Raw genomic sequence first — 23,973 nt, forward strand, 5'->3', positions numbered from 1 at the left:
TAATTTCTACAAAATGTTTATAGACAGAAAATTCTTTGTAGCCACAAACTTTGTTTTTACTTCTTGCCCTCCACACGTCGGCTGTCATGCCATGCTGCTTAAGAGGGAGCACAAGATGATTCTGTTGGTGATTAGAGATGCCAACAAGAAATTAAATCCTTAACTTAATTACCCTGAAATCCTCTGAGGTGAAGTCAGTAAACTGCATTCAGCCCAAAAAAAGGGACAGACAGCTGACAGGTCTGCTGCTTGGAACAAACTAGCTGGACAAAGGCTGCTGTTGTTTTTTAAGGACATAGTGTGTTTGTCATGCTTTTGGGTTTTATTCATCATCACATCCTCTGGGTAGGAAAAGTGTCCACATCCAACATCAAAGTCGAATTTGGGCAAATAAGGTGAATCCACAGCGTTGGCACCAGTGAACAGCTCTTGTTTGCTGTCGCCACAGTTTGTGATTCAAGCTGAAAAAACGAATGTGTTTTAAGTCAGCGTGGTTTTTGTACTATTCATAAAAATCCATTGAAATATGCTTTGTTAAATAAGCTTATAACTTTCAGTATATCATCTCTTAAAACAGCAGTAATCTGCATCTCTGACTCTCATCTAACCCGGCCCGGCTTCCCAATCCGAGGGGAAAAATGTTGGTATCTCCCAGCCCGAGGAGCTGTCACAGCTAAAGGTTAAAGGTCAAGAGCAGCAAGACGAGCCCTAACAGACGCAGCAACCTGTTCCCTTCAACTGTCTGCCTCACTCAGCTGCCACCACAAAGGCTCCAACCACCCCCCCCTCCTAAAGCCTCTGCAGCTCCAAGCCGTCTGCTTTTCTGGGCCAACACCTTCCACATTTTCAGAGACAGATTATTCATGTCGAGGTGTTTGTCTCATATGTATCTTGACTTCATATGAAGGAAAACAAATCTTAAACTTCATACATGTCTGCCTGGGTACAGTCCACTATTCACGTGTGTTAAGTGAAGTAGTAAGCTTTTTTTCTGTCTCCCTGCCAAGCGACTTAGGGGAAACAAGAACCTCGCTGTGTTATCCTTAATTACTTCTTCATGCTTGTTTCTATATTATAATTTAATCTATCGAGTCAAATTAAAGCCATAAATCACTCAACACCTGCGACTCCCACGCCAGCATGACCGACTGGAGAGCGGAGAGAGAAGACGTTTAGCTTACGCCCAGAAAAATGAAGAGCAGACGTCTGGAATTAAAGATTCATCGATGTTCATTTCAAAGAGATGTTTGGATTAAGAAGTTTTGAGGAGGAAGAAAAAAAAAGAAAATTCTCTTTTAAATTATCATTCTTGTTTGAAGTGCTGCTGGAAAAATCGTTCTGTGGCCAAAATCGACTCTTACTTCTCTGAATGTAAACAGCCGCTGTGAGCTCGCCGGAGTTAAATACTACAGGAGGAGAAAAAGGTCATGCACTCGCTCAAAAGACTGCTCCACGTTGATGTGATAGTCCTGCAGCGGACTGATGAAGTGTGTGAGGTTTACAGTCCTATTTCATGACCTACTGGGTGTTTTCAGATCAAGAAGTGGCAGCTGGTAATCGAACGTCTGGTAAGAGTTGTAGACTTTACTTTATTCTGATCAGACAGGTCCAGATTTAAATTATTCTGCATAAAGACGTCTAAATCACCGCCAACATAACTAGCTCGCTACGTTTATGTCAGAGAAATGATGCCAAGCAAAGATGAGATCAATGAAACTTTAACCAACCACCACCACGGTCTGCAGAGGTCCAACAAGAAATCAGCTAACATGAAGGTAATGTCAGGCTGAATTCATGTTTCTCAGAAAGAAAGAAATATTTTTAGACCTGGATACGACGCTGCCGCTCAGCCTTGCTTCCAATTTTGCCCAGTGACCACTTGTGGTATTGCAGCTGAACGTGCCCCTACAGCCCAAAAAATACTTTTTCTAGACAGACCACCATGATAAAAGACATGTCTGAAAAAAGTTTCTATGAAGTATTATTGATCCATCAAGGTTTTATATTTGTAAACTTTTCCTTGAGCTGAGAAAAACGGTTTAAAAATCTGGGCACAATCTTCGGTTTTGGTTCGGGTTGCACGATGTATATCGGAAAGATAAATCATCAGCAAAAAAATGGAAATTTTACATTATCGGTTGTCGGCAGATAAAGAAATTATAGCCGATAATACAAAGCCAAATTGCTTTTGTTGTCTTAACAACTGCAGCACACACACACACAGTAGGTGGCGGTATGCACCTTTTCCGTCACGCTCATAACGTCTAACTGCTGCAGCTGTAGACGAGAAAAAAAGTCTTCAAGTTAAACCATAAAGTCTGTGGAATATAAAGTAAACCATCATCTGCACAGAAAAAAACATTAAACTCGTATCGCTATGGTATCGACTGAAAGACATCTTTATCGTGCATCCCTAGTTTTGGTATCTGGTTATATTATAAATCTATGAGTTTAACCCCTTTCTTAAATTACAAATGATCATCATCTGACCAGGCAGAGGCTCTGTTGCTATAGTTACCTTCAGTTTTATATAGGCTACTGTGAGCTCAGATTGTGAAATTAACACTTTATTAACAGTAACAATGTGCGAGATGTGAGAGCACCTGGATTAATCTGAGGGTCAGAATTTGATTTAAGGGACAAGATTGAAAAAACATTTCAAAATATATTATTTTTTTACCTGAAATATAAGATATTTTCACATCTTCTTCCTTTTAAAACGTCTTCAAATGACACAATCTGAGAAGTAAAAGTAACTTGCCATGTTTGAAGTAGGCCATAACCATGAAGGGCCATAAACAGACTTTAATAAGGGCTCACCAGCCAATATAAATAGGAGCCACTTAATTAAAAAAAAGAAAGTAAAATTAATATCAAGACCAGACTGGTGAAGATGCCGCCTGGGAAAGGTGCTGGTATTTTACAAATGTAGTTATCATCAAGAAAATAATCATCAGATTAACTGATAATGAAAATAATGGTTAGTTGCAGCCCTCCTGTTAAATACTTGAAAGAAGAGAAGGAAGAAGTGGAAATGAGTCGATAATGAGCAGCACAGCTCATGACAGCGGAGGTCAGAACCAAACAGCTGAAATCACCAAAACCGCATCAAAGAGTCCTAAAAGTCTCCGACTGAATCACACTTCACTTAACTTGTTGACAAAAGAACCAAATGTGGAACTAATTTACTTGCCAAATTTTGCAAAAGTGGTTGCCAAGACGTCCAGCTGTTGTTACTTTGTTTCTAGATCTGAGCTTCTTATGTAGCAATCAAAAAGTTTCCAGAGAAAATCATCGAGTATTTGAGTAATTGTTCTTGTTTTCTTTGTCTTTGTCTTTGATCTGCCCTGACAAAGATCACATTTTATGTTTTTCATTTTATTATTGCAAAACCTTTCCAACAGCTGTTTTGTCTTTCAACATTAAACACAAGATGAATTTGATGAAGTTTAGTTTTTTGTCAAATAAAGACATGTTTCGGGTTTGGTAGTTGGCACACAGATTCATCTTCTGCTCTGAAGATATCAAACTTATTTTTGGGGGATTAAAGCTAAAATTTTGACATTGCTCTTGAGCATTTCAAGGTTCTGTCTTTTTCTGTTTTTAATCTTGAGGGTCCAACTTTTTTTTTTTTTTTTTTTTTAATTTAACAGTTTAACACAGGAGCAGGAAAGAAACGAGGCAGGAACCAGACCGTCATGGCGCTCGCTCGCTCGCTCGACGCAGCACGAGGCGCTGTGTTTTTCACAAACAAATCCCCGAAGGCGACGAGGCGTTTGATGTGCAATGGGGCGTTGAGGGCCACACGGAGCCAGCCCTCCCCCGTCAACCTCCACGAGCTCCCTGACATTGACTAACACACACACACACACACACACACACACACACACACACACACACACTTCTCCTCAGAAACAGCTGACGTTTTAACAGGCTTACAACAGCTGACAGGCTACAGGTGGGGCAGAGGGGACCCTTCATAAGCCCTCCACCCCTCCTCCTCCTTTTAGTGCCCGGCTCATAATTCCCCTCAGCAATCCACACACACACACACACACACACACACACACACACACACACACACACCTGTTGTGACTCCAGAGGAATTGTCCTCTGTGAAAAGCCTTCCTTCATACTGTATCACCCACCTACTCACACACACACACACACACACACTCTCTCTCTGCCTGTCAGTGCATTAAAACAGGGGCTTTATGACCCTCCAGCATGTGTTGGAGTGGCTCGGGAGTGTGTACGCTGTGTCCGACTAGAACAACAGATGCTACCACGGACCAGAACTACAGGCTGAAAGCACTAAGCTCCTTTGCTTTGCTTCGCCGGAGCCCGGTGCCGGCATTACAGCGAGGGAGAAAACCACGCTGTCATGTTAATCCATAATCATTTTAACCCACAATACCCAGGTTTTTACTTCAATCAGCACTGAGTACAATCACAGTGACAGTTTGACCATATGATGCGGATCTTATAATCCTGAGGTCACGCTCGAAGTCAGGAAAACGATCGACCTCTAAGTCGTTTTATCACGAGTGTGAATGTTTCCTCGATTGTCGAGTGAAACTTTTTCAGATTCAGCGAGACGTCTTCTTTGAAAAGGCTCCGTCACAGAAGTCTTATTCAGGAATTTGAAGACACACGAACAGTCTCCACAACGCCTTTTTTTTTTTTGTCTGACAAAGTTTTCCTGCGAAGTGAATTGTGGTGGAGCGCGGGCGGGATATTTAGGACGACGAGTATCGGTTTGTAGAAAAAGGAGTAAAGCCGGGAAGAAGAGAGGGGATTTGAAAGCGCAGCACTTCTTTGGATTGGATGACAAAAACCATGGGGTGAAAGAAGAAGAAGAAAAAAAACACATCTTTGGATTATGTATTCTTGCTGGGTGTGCAAAACAGAGCAAGAAGAAGTTTCCGTAACTTCTAGTGCAGAGACTTTTTAACCACCAAATCTGTTCTTTCTTCTCTTCCCTCATCATTCACAGGGAACCTCTAACCTGCTGTGACAAAGGAAATGATTTATCAACAGTCATTTACATTTTGTAGTGCAGCTCAACAGGCAGAACACGCAGGGATGTGTTTTTATAAAAGTACAGAGCTCAGGCAGAACGCTGCTCGAATTACATATTCATATTCTGTCTAACTCTACCTAAAGCGGGACTAATGGTGAAAAAGTTAAAGGTTCAATGCAAATAAAAAGCTACTGATGCTAAAATGCTAATCTCCATGGTGCTGTAGACATACCTGCCGAAGGCGTTTATCATAACCTGTCATTTTAAAGGGTAAATCCACCAGTTATGCACATTAAAGTGTGTTTATAGGTAGTTTAAAGTCTTTTGTGGCTCCAGAAGAAGCTTGATGTGATAAACTGCCATCCAGTGATGTCACTCAGTGGCTACATTGCATTGTGGGTAATGTGGGCTCCAGGTTTTGAAAAGCAGTCAACTAGTCAAGCATTTCAGAAATATCACCTTTTTTATTTCACGCATTCTTCTTCCTTTTCAAACCCTGGTGCCTACATTGCCCACAATGCAACGTTGCAACAATCTGCTTTCTCTGGAGCGACAAAAAGCTTATCACTAGCAGGTGGACGGCAGCACAACAGCATTTTTGCGTAGCTTTCAAAACGGTTGCGGGTTTAGAGATCGACCGAAACCGAAAACCGAGAGATTCTGTGCAGCTTTCCAACTGCAGAGGCGGCAAAAAACAGCGTGGTGTCATCAGTAAATGACTTTTTTTTTAATCATCCACTGTGAAATTCTAGTACTTCTTTGCCAACATCAAGTGTTTGTCCTTGCTACAGCTACTCGTCCTCTGAGACACTGCAAGACAGCACAGGACTTTTGTTGATTTGAGTCTGTCATTGTTATTTTTGCAAATTCTGTATCTGTGATGAAGTTGCTTTTCTAACTCTGAGGGAACTCAGCTTGATGTATTGAAACCTTAACTCTCGACATAAAAAACTCAACTTCATACTGCAGCAGGATAATGAGCCAAGTCACTTCTCAAAGATATGCAAGAAGTACCTGAAAACCAAAAGAGAGAGACCTGGGAGTCTTTACTGTGTCCTACCTGAGAAACAACACTGGTTACGTTCAGGTAAAGACTGTGGTTACGGTTAGAAGAAACCAAACTGTAAGCCTGAAGGTGGCAGATCAGACAACAGGTGAAATATGTTTAATACATCTTGGAAGCCACTGATAATCAACGTCCTCCTCCAGAAAGTGAACCCGGATGAGAAAACGACAACCGACCTGTTTTGTGATCCAGTGTTGAGGACTAAAGATGAGACTCTGTGTGGTTTTCTTAAAGTTCAAACAAAATAATTAAAGCAGCCTGACGATGCTGATGAGCAGAAACATTTTAAACATTCTTATCTATCCTCCCCTCCGCTCTTGTTGTTTCCCCCGCTCGCACTCTCTTTGCCTTTCTTGAGAAAGCGGGAGGACTCTTTCTCTCCGAGCCTGGTGATGTTCCAGCTGTAATGTGATAACCAGTTCAATAACATAAACAACTGTCAGAATCCTCCAGAGGACGGATGCAGAGAGAGAACGGGAGTGTGTGTGTGTGTGTGTGTGTGTGTGTGTGTGTGTGTGTGTGAGTCAGTGGGTGGATGTCTGTGTGCGTTTGGTTTTTACATGGGAGCGCGTGTGGGCTGGAGAGCAGGAGAGGCCTGGGCGAGAGGTGAGGACGAGTCAGCCATTGAACACCATCAAATAAAGCGTTATCTAATGCCTGCGCTGACACGGCCCGCCAGAAAACAAGTACACTCTCTATCGACTGAAAGCACGGCTGTGCTTTTGCCCGCGAAAAAACACTCCTCGCTGACGCCGTGAGCTGGTTTTTTACACATCAGAGCAGAGAAAATGGATTTCAGCGGCGCTTTTTAAGAGCCATCAGGGTATCTGCACTCTTTCTGAGCACACATTTAATGACTTCTAAGACCTTCTTTAATAGCTCCAAAAGAAAGAAAAACACTGTTTCCGTGGTGAAAAGGGGGCCGGAGACACGCTGCTTCAGACCGAAACAAGGAAAAAAAAACAACTACACAGAAACTCTTCCTGTGTTCAAGTGTGATTACAACGACACAAGGCCTGCAGACACCACTTCCACACAATCTTCACTATTTCACTGTGTAAACTGTCCTTATTTCTGAAGTCCTCACAGCTTAAAGCAGGTTTCAGATCCTGAATTTCAAAAACAAAACAAAAAAGATAGACAATAGATGGTGAAACTCTTTCTGGAGGTCTTTCTTTGCATGACTGAACACTTCCAATAAAGCCAGTAAGGGTAAGTGCTGCAACTAACTATTATTTTCATTAATGATTCATCTGCAGAAGAAGTGACATCTTCAAACTGCTTGTTTAGTCCAACCAACAGCCCAAAACCCCAAAAACTCTTCATTTACTGTCTAGATGAGATAAAGCAGCAGATCCTCACATTTAAGAAGCTGGAATCGGCAAATGTTTTGACTTTTTTGCCTGAAAAATGACTCAAACAAATCACAAATCGTTGCAGCTCTCGGGCTACTGAGATATTTTTAGTCAGACTTCTGTTTCCAAAGTCAAAAACCTTTAAAATCTTCACAACTTGACAGGAACTGTGGTCATGTTTTGTGTATTAATAACAAAAATCCACAGGATATCATTTTCAGCATTTGGGTTTGCAGTCTTTATGCTAAGCTAACCAGCTAGGGCTGAAATCGAGTACCGAGTAACTGGATTACTAAAAATTCTCGATGCAAGTTCTTTGCATTACGATATAAAACAACTTTCTTGTCATTAATTTTGCCTCCTTCAGCAGTTTAGCAAAGTTTCTTTAAAGAACTAGTGCACTGCGTTTCACATACATGATTATTACTGACGCACAGCACGCTTGATGGATGCAAAATGGAGCAAGACAGAAAATAGCGAGGGGTGAAGAGGAGATACGGACCAGACAGAACAACAGAATGTGTCTGAAGTTCTGGAGTTTCATTGTAAACCCGAACCGGCACTGATGCTACAACATCTCAGCAGAAAGCGTCCAGTCCACACGGAGCCGACCCAATATGAGACAATGTATGCAGTTAACACACTGGCAAATTGATATGATTGCTTCTGTATGTGAGATGAAGGTTATTAAAGAACTGTTTAGCTAGTTAGAAACATTACTCATCATGGTGACTCATTCTGTTGTCTCTAAGTTTTGCACTTTATTAAAGCAGAAGTATTTCTGTAGGCTCGTTTCCTTTAAACCGTATTTTTGCTCGTCTGCTAAGTTCTTGTCCGGCTGCTTCGTGTTGAGACTTTCACTCTGATGCCTTTGAGAAGTGTTGCTTTGTCAAACGAGTATTAGAAAAGGTTTTTGTAGAAAAACACAATCTGGTAACCCTTTCAAACGACACCCAGCGTGATCATTTTAACTGCACCATGAACTTATTCTCTTGTATTCTTTCTTTGCATTTGCATCTTTAAAATCTTTATAAAAATCTTTTATTTATTTTTTTTTAACAAAAGATGAAACATTTCAGCACAAACGCACATTTGTGCCTCGATAACACTGAACACATGAACAGATACTGTGTATGTGATCACGCATGAACTCACATACACATGCCTGGAGTCATGGCAACATCACATGCACATACACAAACATAAGGAAGTGTGTGACTTCGGAAGCTCCTCCTCCTCCCTCTTCTTCTTCTTCTTCTTCTTCTTCTTCTTCCCCCCAACTCTGTAATGGCTACTCTACTACAGAGGAAGAAGGAGGAGGAATAAGCTGCCTCCCTCCCTCCCTCCCTCCACACTCCACTTTAGCTCGTGGCTAACTCAATGAGCCTCGCGCAGATGGTCCCATAACACCACCACAGCTGTGCGACCGTAAAACGACTCCACGCCCCAGCGAGGAGGAGGTTGATATACATTCAGATATTCAAATGAGGCCATAACCTCTCTGCTGCGCTCCGCTGGAAGTGGAACAGAGAGAGGTGTGGGAGGAACTCAATGGTGAGGCGGGACCCGGAGAGAGTAAGAGGGGGGATGGATGGATGGATGGAGGCTATATGAGGATGATGAAGAGCAAGAAAAATGCCAGGACCTCAGATATAAGAGAGGCAGGGTGAGGAGGAGAGGTGAGGAAGCAAGCCAGAGAGAGAGGTTTAGAGAGAGCAGGGGGGAGTGTGAGAAGCCTGAGTGTTGTGTTTCAGCTCCTGGCTCTGCTGCTTGCTATTTCAGCTGTGCCGGAGCGCTGGCCAGCAGCCCCTGCTCTCACGCCATCGTAACCCCGTCAGTATGGTGGCACGGCACTCGGGCTGCGTTCACACTGCAGCTGAAAGTCTCCCACTTCTTATTCCCCCCCCAATCTGATGTTTCCTCCTTCAGTGTGACTGGCAAAAGAGTGAAGTCGCAGCTTTTTTAGCTCCAAATACCAATCTGGACCACATGGATCTGTGGCACCGGATCAGATCCTAATGCGCTGTAGCCGGCGTGACACTTCTCACAAAGCACCACGGAGACTGTGTTAATCTCACGTCATTCATCTGAAACAATCGTCATAAGTTTGGCACCGAGGCAGCGCGGCTGAGCCAACATTAGCAAAGAGGAAACAAGACAAGAAAGGAAGCCAGCCAGAGAAAGAGTCGGTTGGTATTTAGGGAGACGCCTCGAAACAGTGAAGTGATATTTTTGATTACTCATGCTCGTCTCTTTCAGTACTACTGGCAGTATCACGAGGTTAAAACCTATAATAAATAAAATGTGATCCAAAAAGAAGTCAAATTTAAGCAGCAATTTAGGAGACGACATGGAGGCCGGCAGTGGGAGCTTCCTTTAGCAGATCTTCGGCATCTTTCTGCTGGAAGATTTTGGCACTCGCTGTAACAAAAAACCATATCTGGCAAAAAAAAAGCAACTTTACAGTACGACTTACTATTCAAGTTTTGAGTCAGCAGAAAGACCTTTGATTATGAAACATTTCTGCTTCTGGAGGCAGAATGATCCGTGTTTTCTGAATACTGAATGATGCATCCGAGGCAGAAACACTTTTCCTAAAACAGATGTATAAAATCTCTCTGCTGCGTCTCTTTTTCTCTCGCAGCTTCCTCCGGTCTTGTAGGTGTGCAGCGCTTCCTTGATCCTCGTCCCAGCTTCTTCTGTTTTTCTTTTCTTTATGATCTTTGGTGATGCATTGTTCTCCGGAGCTCCCTGGCAACAGTACCGGATCGACCTCCGGTGAACCCTCAGTGTGTGCACAGTGGAGACTGCAGCTTCAGTCATTGGACGGAGGAGCTTTAATCCGAGCGGAACAGAATGCAGTCGATTTGCTGGTCGTTTGCGATTCTGATTCTCAATAATCCTCCCGGGTCGTGCTGCTCTTACTGGATCTCTGGCGTCGTCAGTAACCTTTTATTCCAGCTGTGTTATGAAATAATGAGTATGAAGTTATGAAAATGGTTCACACACGTGATGCAACGGTAAAAAGTTCACTGCCATGACGCTGATATCTAAACCAGGACAGGTTGGTAGGACATTGTCGTGACCATGAATGCTTGAAGTCTTTCTGCTCGGGTCCCGTGTCGGCAGGTGTCTGCTCTACTTTACTGCCCTTGACACTAAATCCCTCTGACCTTCAAGGTTACCGTTCTGCAGCTAAGTCAAGACGACCTTGACCTTTGACATTCAGACAAATGAGGACAAGTAAAGGTCTCCTGAGGTAAATCAACAAAGTTTAACACACTTAAGTATTGTAGGTTGTATATTTAAATCAAAATACATGTATCTATGACGGTTAGGTATTGATATTTGGGATATACGTCCTCAGTAGTCCCAATCACTGGATGTAGACGGTTTTCCAGATCCCGGTCTCTTCAAGACACAACAACAACCTCAGAGCTCGCAACTTACACGCTGACAAAAGGCAAGTTATCCGAACCTGTACGCAAAAAACAAGAAGCTGTTACCTTTTTTATTTGAATCTTGTCCAAGACAATAGTGATTTAAATAAACAAAAAAAGGCTTGAGCACCTATGCAAGGTTATGTCATCAGCATCGGCCGTTAAAAATGCTTTGATGAATGAACATTTCTGCCGATAGATTCTGCAGATTTTTTCTGCAATTTGGTGGAAAAAACAGCGCAGCAACTATTTTTATCGATTAATCTACCAATTATTTGCACAATTAAGAGATTATTTAGTCTACAAATGTCACAAAATTGTGAAAAATGCTTATTTTCCTTTTCCAGAGGCCAACGTGACGTCTTTAAACTGCTTCATTTGTCCAACCAACAGTTCAAAACCCAAACACTCTTCATTTACTGCAGCAAATGTTTGACATGTTTGCTTTGAAAATGACTTAAACAGTTAATCAATTAGCCAACTGGGTGGCAACTAATTTTATTTCAATCTACTAATCGATTAATCAACTAAATTATCAGTATCAGTTATCTAAAAAGTCCAGACTCTCTGTTTCTTCTCTTACATTCAGTTCTGTTCGTTTGGTTTTTGTCACTTTTCTTCTTTTCGGCCACTTTTTAAAAGCTCCAAGACTACTGAGAACGTAATGGAATTTTAAATAAAAGGCTGTATTGCTGAAGGTTGGCAGAAGCTGAACTAAATGGATTCAAATTGAATTTAAGTGGATTTTGACACCACGGCCCAGTCAAGGTCAAGCCGGGCCTGGTTTTTTCAGAGTGCCGCCGCTTGCTGCCGCTGCTGCTGCAACCCTGAGAGTGCTGCGACTCTCTGCGCTCCAGCTCCTGTTATTTAAGGTTAATCCTGCAAATTGTGATGGGTTTAAGTTGCATTTAACCCACATAGATGCCGTAGGTTTGTGTCTTGATCCAGGGACCACTGTCCTCTGATCCCACCACGCACCCGATACAATGTCCATTTGGGGCAGCTTTGCATCAGATGACCTCTCTTGGTTTGTAAAGAGTATATTAAAGGAAGGAAAATACAACTTAATCTGGATAAAGTGCTTCGGCGACCGACTGCGAAAAGGGAAGAGAGAGAGCGAGATCACAAAACGGCACAGACACCCGGAGATGAAATGTAATGAGATGTCCAGAGTCCTACGGATTCTATAATCCCTGATGAAAATAAATATTACATGCCGTCAGTGTTTTCATTCGCTTGTTTCTACCTCGTAGTCAAAACGAGGTCAGCACAGATTTCCATTTTGGCTCCAAAGCGGGTTATTTCCAGCAATTTCTTCCGAGGCAGACCGGATATATTTAGTGCCCTGAACTGAGTATTTTTAGACAAAAAAAAAAAAATCAACAACTGAGCAGGGATTTACCACACAGAGGTTTTTATATATATATATATATAAAAATCTCATTTCCGTTTTTACATTTTATGTAACAGATCTTTGTGAGCAGACCTGGTGAGCTGTGTGACTCATGTTTCTACAAACAAAATGAAATCATGGCTGAAATCAGAGCAGGAGGAGGGTAGGAGAGTTTAGTGTCCAGCTCAAGGGCACTTTGGACGAACACCTCGCATACAATCCTGTGACCTTTCAGATTACAGGACAAGACTCTTTAAAGTCCAGGCCACCCTGCTGCCCTACTTCCCCAGAATCCATCATCTGAGGAGCGAGCAGAGGAATTCTCTGCTGCTCTGTTTATCTGTGAGATGAACGGAAAGTCCGCGGTCAACCACAGAAAGGTTGATTATAATTTAGGCCGGGATGACACAGTCGGGGCAAACGCCAGCACACAGGAATTCGCAATCCAACTTCCCCTTTACAGCTCGGAGGCTGAGCGTGTCGCTCCTGCTGAAAGCTGAGACATGAAGTCGCCACTCGCCCACAAAAGCCACAAACATATCAGGTTGTTTTCATAGCAACACAACTTCCTCATGTTTCATATCACATTTCACTGATTACAACAAATAAATACCGGTGGAGTCCCAGTTCACAAGAACTGTTAAAAAGGAAGGACGAGGAAAATAAACAACCTCAGGAACCAATTCAGGAAGTAAACTGTTCCACCACATCTGAAGACCGAGATCAACACGGACACGTTTTACTGTTCGATACAGCCGAGACAGACGGAGCGACGCTGGAGCTGCAGATTCCTGGTCGTCATAAATCACCTTCTGTTTATCACTAAATCAATGTTTTTAAAAATGTCAATCAAATCTCATCTCAGAGGACAAACATCTATAATTGACACACGATGGACTTCAAAGTTTCACTGTGCAGCTGTTTGAACGAGTCGATGAAGAGCACTAAACTGCTGACATGAAAGCGAGGCGCAATTTTGGGATTCTATTAAATCTATGAGTCATCTTAAGAGGTCTGCTTATAAAATAATAACGCGTTTAAAGATTGAATCATCAGTGTTTGTTAAATATTGAATGATCAATTTAACATGGCAAGAAGCATTTCCAGAAGTGGAGACACGTTTGACTTCTTATTGACCCCGTTAGATACAATTTCTTCTAATGAAGTCGAGCAGGAAGACAAATTGCAGCATATTGCAGCATCAAAAACCCAAAAGGAGAATCTGTTATCATTAAGTCAAATAATGAGGAAGTTTGATTTTATCAAGCTTCTGCCATCACAACAAAAACAGACCAGAGGCGGTGTGACGAGTCCCCGTCCGACCCGGCTGACTGCTGTTATTTAAATAAACCAACTGAGCGTCTCTCAGGGGACAGATGACATTCTTCAACACGTCCTCCTTAAAGACAAATGTGTGTGTTTGTTTGCACAAAACGCTTTAAAGGCTTAATCGTTAATTTCCTCAAAAGCTTTCGGCGAGGATAAATATGCTTAAAAATGTAATTTTCCGCGCGGTAATCTACGAGACGCTGCTGCTGCACGTCCACAGATCACCTGTCAATCAAACAGCGTGGGCGGGTTTTGGGTTTTGTTCTGATGAAGTTTCAGTTTCAATAATTTCAGTTTCTTCAACCACAGAGACTAGAAAAGTCACCTCCAGACACCGAGCGGTACGTCCGTATATATTAAAGATTTCAATCAAATATTATCTACATGAAAGCACGTCATTATTGCCAGGACTGGGTGACAAAATCATATTTTTGACCAAATATCTCGATATCGATATTGGCACATTGACTTTTGGTACAAAATCTGAACACAATGAGATTTCTGATCAATAATCGTCAGTAATGTGTCAGACAGCCTTTAAAACCAGGAAGAGACAACACTTATAACATATTATCCAAAATCTACTATGATTAAGATAACAATATAGTTATATAGTCATATAATTCACCAAGTACTGAGAGATTTGGGGGATTTTAATAAGAACTGGAAAACAGGTTTTTGTACCAAGATGACTTGAAATCATTATGACATCATAACTATCTGGATATTTTTATTAAATCTAATCAATACAGCGAGTGAATCACTGCACAGCCCCTCTCAAACCGGGGAATGTGTTGTTTGTAGATGCTTTTGTTTGTAATCTGATTTCTTTGGCGAGTTGGACTGATGATAAGACGATCTGATGATGTCACTTTGGGCTCTGGGAGCTTCGTCATGTGCCATTTTATTGATTAAACGATTAATGAAATGGACCACGAGGAACTTTTAACTACTTATGAAACAGTTTCAGTTGAATCCTGATGCCTCTCTATGACCTACATCAGCACACGAGACCTTCAGCGAGAAGCTTGGCTACTTCTGAACAACGTATTCCAGTCATCACTGAGTTATTTTCAATTTTAAGTCGTAAAAGTAAAACTAGTTTTCATGGTGAAGCGCTGAAGGTGAACCGAGAAGTCCGACAGTACGGCACCAAAACAAGGTTTCACTGGGCGACATCACTCTGTGACGGAAACAGAGATGTATTTTGAGAATCATACCCCAGATCTCATTACTTTGAACATTTCTGGTATGATTTCTAAATATGACAGCGATGATAACATCAGCTGAAAATGTGTGTGAGTGTCCAGCAGCAGCTGAGCAGCAGCTCAGACGGCAGCCTGTCCAACACAAACACAGCTAAACCAACAACAAACCACCATCAGGCTCCATCCTGCACCGCCACCATCATCACTCCTCCTCTTCAGGGTGGGTCTGCATCACCTCCCTGAACCTCCGGACTGAGGACCACCACCCTCCTCCTCCTCCTCCTCCTCTCTATATGCTCATTACCTTAATTGATGTTTAACCCGTAGATCAGCAGCTGATGATGGCTCAATTAGGAGCTTGCTGGAGGACGGGGGGATTAGTCCTGTGTAAGTAACGGCAGTTTGTTGCCCTGCAGCCACGACTCCTCTGGACCCTAATCCTTCACTGTGGCCCCCGAGGGTCCGAGCAGGGAGGACATGTTGGCAAATATAGGACAATTACACTACGCATGCACAGCTGGGTGTCTGGAAGTCTTTACAGGGCTGCAACTAATTATTATCATCATTAGTTTGTTGTCCTGATTAATCAATAAAAAGAGTTCGGTCGACAAAATGTCACCGAAGAGTGAAAAACAGTCACAAGAAGCTCAGGCGGCTTTATTCACACAGGGCCGCGATTAATGAGGATTTTCAATGTCAATTAATCTGATGGTTATTCATCCGATTAATCGATTAGTTGTCTGGTCGATAAATATGTCAGATGTTCAGTTCACTGTCACAGACGAGGAAAGAAACCAGAAAATATTCACATTGAAGAAGCTGGAATTCAGATTTTTTTTGTTCGTCAACCCGATAAATCGATTATCAAGATATCTGAGGATTAGAGAATTAATTGATTAAGCTTCACAGCTCTGTCTTCACATTGTTTGTTTTTCCATTTTAAAGTGCCTGAACTACATTTACCATCAAAGACGATTAAAACAACCATCAACTAACTGTTCCGGGTCTAAAAGATGTCCAAGTATCAAAACTCAAGTTTCTGTTTTCCAAACCAGTTTCAAGATTTTACAAAAAATAAGCCAAACTCAGCCGTACAAGATGACCTGAATAAAAATCATCATCAATATCAGGAAATATCACATCACAAATCTAAATCTGAGAATGTCAGCTCATGTTCTCGACCGTTCTTGGTGTTGAGGAAACATTTCGGCGGCTCAGTACTGAGTCCAACACGCATGTTCGAGTGGCTTATTCGATGCTTACGGTTTGGCGTTTTCACAAAGGTCAGACTGACGGCACAGAAACCAAACCGAGGGGTTTCAGGCGTATGTTGTTCCCTACAGTTCGATGGTAGACTGAGGTTTATATTGACGTCTTGGAGAGCAGCTCTGGAGCGCAGACTGGACAGGATGGATGCTGGGAGTCAGTTTTTATTCCTCAAGTGTTCGCAGCTGCTGTGAAAATGAGAGCTGGACGATTACAGCAGAGCAGAGCAGAGCAGGTTCACGCTCAGACGAATGTACAGGAATCAAAATCACTTCAGCTCTGTGATTTCCGAACATTCACAGTGTGCTCGAGTTTCCTTCCAATAACTAGTAACGACTGAGGAGTGTGACGCAGCTGAAACAATCGTTTAGTCGATGTTTATTCTCTGAATGTCAGGAACTTAATGTCTAATGCATGATCCAGGATTATCTCCTGATTGTTTATTCTGTTAAATTCATCAGAGTCCATGACGACTGATGGTTAATTAGGTTAAATTGTCGATTCATTTCCTGTTGTTTGATTACAGAATAACTAAAAGAAACCAGTGAAAACTGATCAGAGCTGTACAACAATTATATCATCAACATCCTCTCGACAGTGATCCAAACAGCCAGCAACATACCAGACCGCCATCCATTAATCTGCACATTATTTTCACCGTTGATCATTTAGTCTGTAAAATGTCCCAAAAAATTTCGACACCTTCAAATAAATAAATAAATGACGAAGCAAACGTTCGTCATTTTTGCTGAAAACACGATTCATCGATCGTCAGACCAGTCGGTAATTCATTTCCTTTCGACGACATTCTCACCTTTACATTTTTGTGTAATCATCATCGCTGTCGGCTCGAGAGATTACTCAAAGAGAAACAAGTTCATTCATGGGTGAAGCGGCATTAAAAAAATCCTCCCACGCTGCCATTAAAAAAATGCTGCTTCGAACGTGAGCAACTGCGAATTTGTGAGTCACAGAACTTTTGCTTTGCTTTGCTGCTAATTTGAGAATGTGAAACAGAAAATGAACCGAATCCAAAACTGTAACTGTAACACACTCGACTTCGCCGCTCCAGTTCAGGCCAAAGCAAACAAACAGTAGGCGTGATGAGCAGCGCCGGGAGAGGCATATCTCGCCCGGTCTGGTTCCTCCACCCTGCGTGTTGCTTCTCTGGCTGCAAAGCACAGAAGGGAGGCCATTTTGAAAGTGCAGTAAAGGGGGGGAGAGTGGATTGTGAGGTGAGGCTAGCTGCTGTTACTTCCCACATTAAGTGGCTGATGGTCTCCCTCTTTGTACAAAAACACCTTTGGCTTTAAGTTCCATTAACGGAGAGAGGAGAGAGGATGTTTCTTTCCCTCTCTCGGTGTGCTGGGGTAAAACGCTGCCCTGCCATGATTGAATCATAGCCATAATAGCAGAAGGCAGAGGCCTGCTGCGCGGCTGAGTTCTTCCTGTTCTCCTCGCTCAGCGTGGGAACAGCCGCGGACAAAATCTGCCCTGGAATCAGCAACACAAAAGAGGGCCATGAAAGCAACACGAGCAGAGCAGGTAGTAATTGCTCCTTTCTGCTGAAATGCTTTCGTCCGTTTTTTGAAAAAGGAGCACGGCTTGTGGGGCGAGGGCTTTCGGTTCGACAGCAGTCGCGGGGGCGTGCTCGTCTAACCCCGGCTTACAAGAAGAGGTTTTTTTTTTTTCTGCCGTCGTGGGATGAGAGCACGGGTCAGCTGCAGGCGAGCGCACGCAGAAACACATGTCCACCAAAAGCTCTACTGTACGAGTCTGGGGCGAAGAGGTAAACAGCCAAATCAATGAGGTGGCAGGAGGCTGCGGGCGCTCAGCTCGCCTCCATTTAGCACTCAAACTCAACACTTCTCCATCCAGCTTCACGGTGTCAGAGCAGAAAACAAACTTTAAAACCTCCACAGCGTGATGATGTCATTTTCTGCTCCGGCTGGCCTCAGCAGTGATTAAAGCCCGTCGATACTCAGCCTGGCCAACAAACAAATTGATTAGTGAAAATTAGACCCCAGTTAAAATTACAGTGCACGCTGAAGCCCCTCCGGGTCCACCGTGAAAGTCTGGAGGGTCTTGACTAATGGAGAGCTCTGGAAAATCTGTCAGGGGATTAATGTGTCGCTGCTCACTTGCTCTTTAGTTTTAATTCAAACGAATTGGTTTGAACCTTCTTCGTCTCCTCACAGAACGTCTCTGCTCGAGTGTCTCAGCTCGAGTGTCTCAGCTCGCACAAAGCCAACAGCAACATTTAGGAGCCGGTGCTCAGCTCTGGTTTTATCATTTAATCTGTAAATGTCAGAAAACAGGATAAATGTTGTTTGAGTCCGAGCTGACATCTCCAAAATAAACACAAGGTATTTAATTTACAATGACATTAAACAAGAAGAGGCAACAAATCTTCACGTTTGACCAGAATAACTGAGGAATTCTGCTTGAAAGATCATCGAAACAAACATCAATCAATTTCCTGTTGATGAACTAATCAAATCTGCGTATCGTATGTTAATACTTCAATCGACTCCATTCACATTGAACCTGATGGTGCTGGATGGTTTGTTACACAGAACGATCTGGCAGAGCCGAGGAAAATGTTTGGGAAATAGGCAGAGACTTTCAAAAAAAATACTTGGCAGGTGATTGGACGAACCATCTGTCTATCACAGGCTAACTTCAGCCAATCAGATCAACAGCAGGAGAGCGCTACCACCAGCAGAGCCAGTTGGTAAATCAAGCTCGAAGCAATCTAAAGCATCTAAAACCCGGCCCGTAGCTGCCAGCAGCTCCTTGTAGGACGCTTAGAGGCCCGACAAAATGGATCCAGCTGCCTCTTGAGGTACACTTACACTTAGTTTAGCAACAAAATCTACATATACATAGATTTGCATGTTGGCCTCAAAATACAAAAAGCTAAACTGGCAGAAAAACTCCTCAAAGTGCTCTGAAAACAATGGAAAATGTTGTAAGTTTCACCATTTTAATGACAATGGGACAAAAAATCCATCTCCTAAGGAAGGTTGTGTGATACATAAGAGCTACTAATGGACCTTATAGTTAATATTTTTTTGATTTTCTTTTTTTCTGATATAAAAAGAGTCAGAACAACATATTTCTTAGAAATTAAGCTTAAAACCTCCCTTCCTTTTACTCATCAAAATAGGGAACTGGAAGTCTTGGGAGTTTTCCTTCGTCATATATTACAGTAAATTAAATGTATACAGGATTTTCCACACATCAGGCCCCGAGCTTGTTTTGGCACCACCTTACTCAATATGGAGAGAATCTAAACTGACTAGATTACAGCTCTAATAGTTGTAGTTTGTCTCCAGTGGACTTTTTTTTTGGACGTTTTCTTTTTAGTAGTTGATTATTTATTATGTGCTCCAGCCTTACTTACTATTCACATACACACATGGATATAATAATGGTCTAAATAAGGTGAAACTGCATCCACAGACACAAGGAAAACACTGATACATGGGAAAGATATTTGAGGACGTCTCATTGGATACTGAGAAGTCATAAAGAGCAGATTTATTCCACAATTTTCTGATATTTTACAGAAAAAGATGGCATTAAGTAAGATAATTAGCAGATTAAGCGATAATATAAACTAAACACTGATGTGATTGGTGCATCCAGACACACAAGCTTAAAGACCTCACACTGAACTTCTATCTGCTGGAGCGACATGGCTGTGCACGACTCTGACGCTCTCTGTAATGTCTGGAGAGCACGACGGCCGACCGCCTGTGTTTGCAATTCAGCAGGAAGCTGCGGCAGGAGAGAATGATTGTACTTCCTCAAATTAACAGAAACAAGGAGGCAGAGGAGGGGGTGGGGTTTTTTTCCTCCCGCTGTGTTTTGACTGTAGCCAGCAGAGCACACGATGGAGCACATGGCTTCGGCTTCAGTCCTGCTTTCCTCGCAAAAAACTCTGAGAATTTGGATGAGATGTTCAGGGGAATTAATTCCAAGATTACTTTCACTATAAAAACTGTCTCCTTAAGTTTTTTTGTCCTGGCATGGAAGCTTTGCTCTGTCGATGAGAGCTAGGCGTACAGCTTCGCCTGCAGTCACGCTTCTCAGGGACACAAAAGCCCATTACTGGAGCTGAGCCCATAAGTTATCAGCAGCTTAAGCCCCTTTTCACTGAACAAGTCCAGCTACAATATTTGGTTCAATTTATGGATTGTGTTCCTGTGTGAGTACACGAGTGAAAGGGAGAGCCCTCCAGAGACTTAGGAGAAATGTGAGACTGCTGCTGCATGAATGTAATGTAAGGAGAGGAGAGAGAGGTGTCGGATCTTTAAAGTGCATCATCAACGTTTTCCTCCGTCCTCACAGTCCAACGAGCAGCTGATGGAGAGGATGGCGAGGATACGGGCCTTCAATAATGCCCAGAATCAAGGCCCACAAAGACGGCATGGTCGCATCTCACAGTGGGAGGAAGGAAGAGATAAGGTGTGCGTGTGTGTGTGTGTGTGTGTGTGTGTGTGTGTGTGTGTGTGTGTGTGTGTGTGTGTGCGTGTGTGTGTGTGTGTTGGTTCAGAGCTCCTATTAGCTTTGACATCTTGACAACGTCAGAAACAACAGAGCGTTTATTTTTGTTTGTCAGCCAAAACCCACGCTCGCTCACACCTCAGACAATAAAAAAAAGGAAGGTGCTGACATAAACCTGTCTCCATGGTGAAATTTGACAAAACTCACAAGTTTTTTTTATTCTGACGCTGGAATTGTTGAACGAATACTGGTTGCTTCAAACGGCAGCAAACTTTCAAACAGAAGATTTGGAGCTTTAGACTGAAAAGAGATGAGAGAAGGAAGAAGATCTGATGTTGGCAAGATTTCTTTTGGACGCAGTTCTGACTCTGATTCCACTTCAGACCTCCGGGTTGTTATTTCCAACACCTTTACCTAAAAAATCTTGAATCGTGATGACTCAGTTTTTTGATTAATATTGACAGTTTGGGTGTTTGTAGCACTCTTATCTGATGCTATTTGAACTGAGAGCTTCAGGAGGAAGTCTGCAGGACATGTTTGGTGTTGGGGTTATATTTAAGAGACTCGAACGTGCTCTAGAAAAGGAAAAATAAAAGGGGAGCCCCTCGAGCCTGTCGCTGTAGTATCCGTACTTTCACCCATGTAGCACGGCTTCTCCTTATCTTTCGCCAACACCTCGTCGATAGCGTCATTTGCATCTTTTTCATCACACATATTCTCGATCAGAAGTGGCTATATTAGCGAGAGTGGTGCGAAAATGAAAGGCAAACACTGCTTTATCGTAACGACGGCTTGTATATCCACATTTTTCCTTTCCTGAATGACAACGACAGACTATCGCCACCTTGTGGTATCGAGAGCCATTTCCTCTCACGCAGTTTGCCGTCGCCTGTAGTCTTTGCGGTGTGTTCAAGTGCAGCTTTTTGGCGACGTGAGGCAACACAACAGTCACCGTTCATGGCTGATATGGGTTTGTTGTGTCTGGGCAGAAATGGGACTCTAACAAGTTGATTTCTCTGCTGAGGAATCACTAAAGTCTTATCATGGCAGTTTACTCGTGTCTTATTTGGTCAAACATTGGCAACACTGAGCATCTGAGGCGTCCTGCTGCCAAAGACTCGCGTAAGAAACGGCTAATCTGCTCTCCTCCTCTGACTGCCGGGACTCAGCACCCTTATCTGGACTGTCTCCCTCGAGATCCCCGTGACACCTTTTTGGCAACCTGGACTTTACCTGCAGGCGCTGCTGAAACACTCATCCGTCCGTGTTGCAGCACATCCCTCTGCTGCACTAGATAATGATGTAATAGATAACAGTTCCTCCTGCCTCCTGACAGCAGAGACTTCCCCTCCAGAGACACATTCTCATTGTCTTGTTGCCCTCTAATCCCAGTCACCTGCCTCTCCTGAGCTGCGGCCAAACCAGAGGGAAAAAACGCAAATCATGAGCCAAAGACAAACCTCAGAGCTGAACTTGACAGGAGTTTTTATTCGGGTTTATTGATGCCATCATTAACACAGGGCTGCTTCCACGAGCAAAATGGTTTCCGGGTTGGAGGAGGAAATTAGAAGTTTGATGGCACTCTCTCTCCCGGGAGAAAAGCAATTACGCACAGCGATGAGAGCACAATTGTCGGAAATGGGCTCATGAAAGAGACATAAAATGATTCGACAGACACAACAGCTTTAAGGATATATGTGTGTTTCTCTTGTTATAAAGAACTACAGAGATCCTGAGGCACAACACTGTTTTCTCTCTTCATCTGCCCACTTTGCGCTGCCATCTGACGCGTGAACCAAATTGATGGCGCGATAAAAAAAAAAAAAAAGTTGAGATTAAATCCACTTTGCAGAAATGAAGAGAAATCGCATCCACAGAAAGCAGCCTGACACTTGTCGTAAATCGTTCCTGACAGCTCCCTTAATGGAGTGGTATTACTGTTGCGCACACAACGCACGAACCCCTCAGCCGGGGCTGCTGCGGGGCGTTTATTTCCAAGAAGGTGGTGTGCGGGACGGGAAAACGTGCACGCAAGTAAGAGACAGTCGGAATGGAAGCAGCTGTAAGTGTGATACTGATGTTAACTTAGCAACACAAACTACACGAAGCAGCGCTGCGTGTCCTTGACACACACACACGAAACCCGCTGAGGGAGGCTGAGGGCTGCTGGTCGGGGCGCACAGCCTCCCTCAGAGTTAACACAACACCGACAGACACACAACTGTCACAAGCGCACAGACACAGGAAGAGGCAATAACACAAATGAGGCAAATAGAAGCTGGTGAAGACTTACCCGAGCTCTGTATCCACATCTGTTTGATGACACGCGAGCGTCAGACGTCACACTTGTGTTGCATTCAGCAGGTGTGAGCGTGGAGGAGCAGGTAAGAGTCCGCCGGCCGCGGTGCGCTGCCAATTAACAACAATTCTCCCTTTACTTGATGTACAAGGTAACTATTTAGTTATGGCAAATGGTGCCTATCTTATCCTGTGGGCACTGCTTTTATGATTGACAGGAAGCGCGGGCCAATGGGAGCGAGCCGTGCGCGCCGCCTCCACCAATCACAGCGCCCCTGCGCGGAGTTGCTGGAAGGTGAGCGGCGAAGTAGGAAGGGCTGATGGCGACATCATGTGTTAAGAGTTTATATCCCTCCGCCCGTCGTGTTCACAGCGCACTCGCTCCGCTTTAACTGATTTATTTAATATTAAATCAGAGTTTACAGTCGGCACGTGTGATTACACACAACTACACGCGTTTAAAGTGTTTTAACATCTTAATATTTACGTGTTAAAATTAAAAATGACATCACATAGACCCCCTAACGTGGATTTAAGTTGTGCATCTACCCAGCGGAGCAGATGTAAGCCACCGTTCAGCGTCTCTACAGTAAATATAACATCATATTCGTGTTGTAAAAGCGTCACAAACACAATTAAAGCTCCTAAAAAGCCTCCGCTGCACTTTCACTGGCGCGAATCTCCGCCGCACTACTTCGTGTGTCCGGCGGCGGAGGAACACGATGTTTACAGTGAGCGGAAGAGTGACGTACAGTGAGTGTGTGCGCGTGAAGGCACGGCCAGCGACACCTGTGCCAGATGTTTACCTTCACACGCGCGCACGATTTTGTGAGCGTTAAGAAGAAGTGTGCGTAAGAAGACACGGCGCGCACAGTTTACAGCTTTTTCTCACTGTTTACAGCTTTACTGTACGTGCGTGAGGCGACGTCACGTGACGTCAGCGTGGATCAAACGTGCTCGGCTCGTGAGATTTAAAGTAATACAGCTCGTGCATGAGGTGGTTTCATTGTGGGACAGCTGGAAGTTGCTTCATTATTTAATTAACGAGAAAAGAAGAAGAAGATCAGTTAAATGTTTTTGTAT

General features: G+C 43.2%; 1 protein-coding gene across 1 annotated transcript in view; it reads right to left on the reverse strand.

Annotated features, from left to right (window-relative positions):
- The window catches only part of mef2d (myocyte enhancer factor 2d), a 108,309-nt gene extending 85,273 nt beyond the window's left edge, over positions 1–23,036 (reverse strand). Inside the window, exon 1 of the mRNA XM_073485978.1 lies at positions 22,886–23,036. The gene's annotated coding sequence lies outside the window, so the exon portion shown is untranslated. The remainder of the gene's footprint in view (positions 1–22,885) is intronic.
- Positions 23,037–23,973: the final 937 nt, after the last annotated feature.

The sequence above is a fragment of the Pagrus major genome, chromosome 17 (genome assembly GCF_040436345.1).
Source record: "Pagrus major chromosome 17, Pma_NU_1.0".
NCBI lineage: Eukaryota > Metazoa > Chordata > Actinopteri > Spariformes > Sparidae > Pagrus > Pagrus major.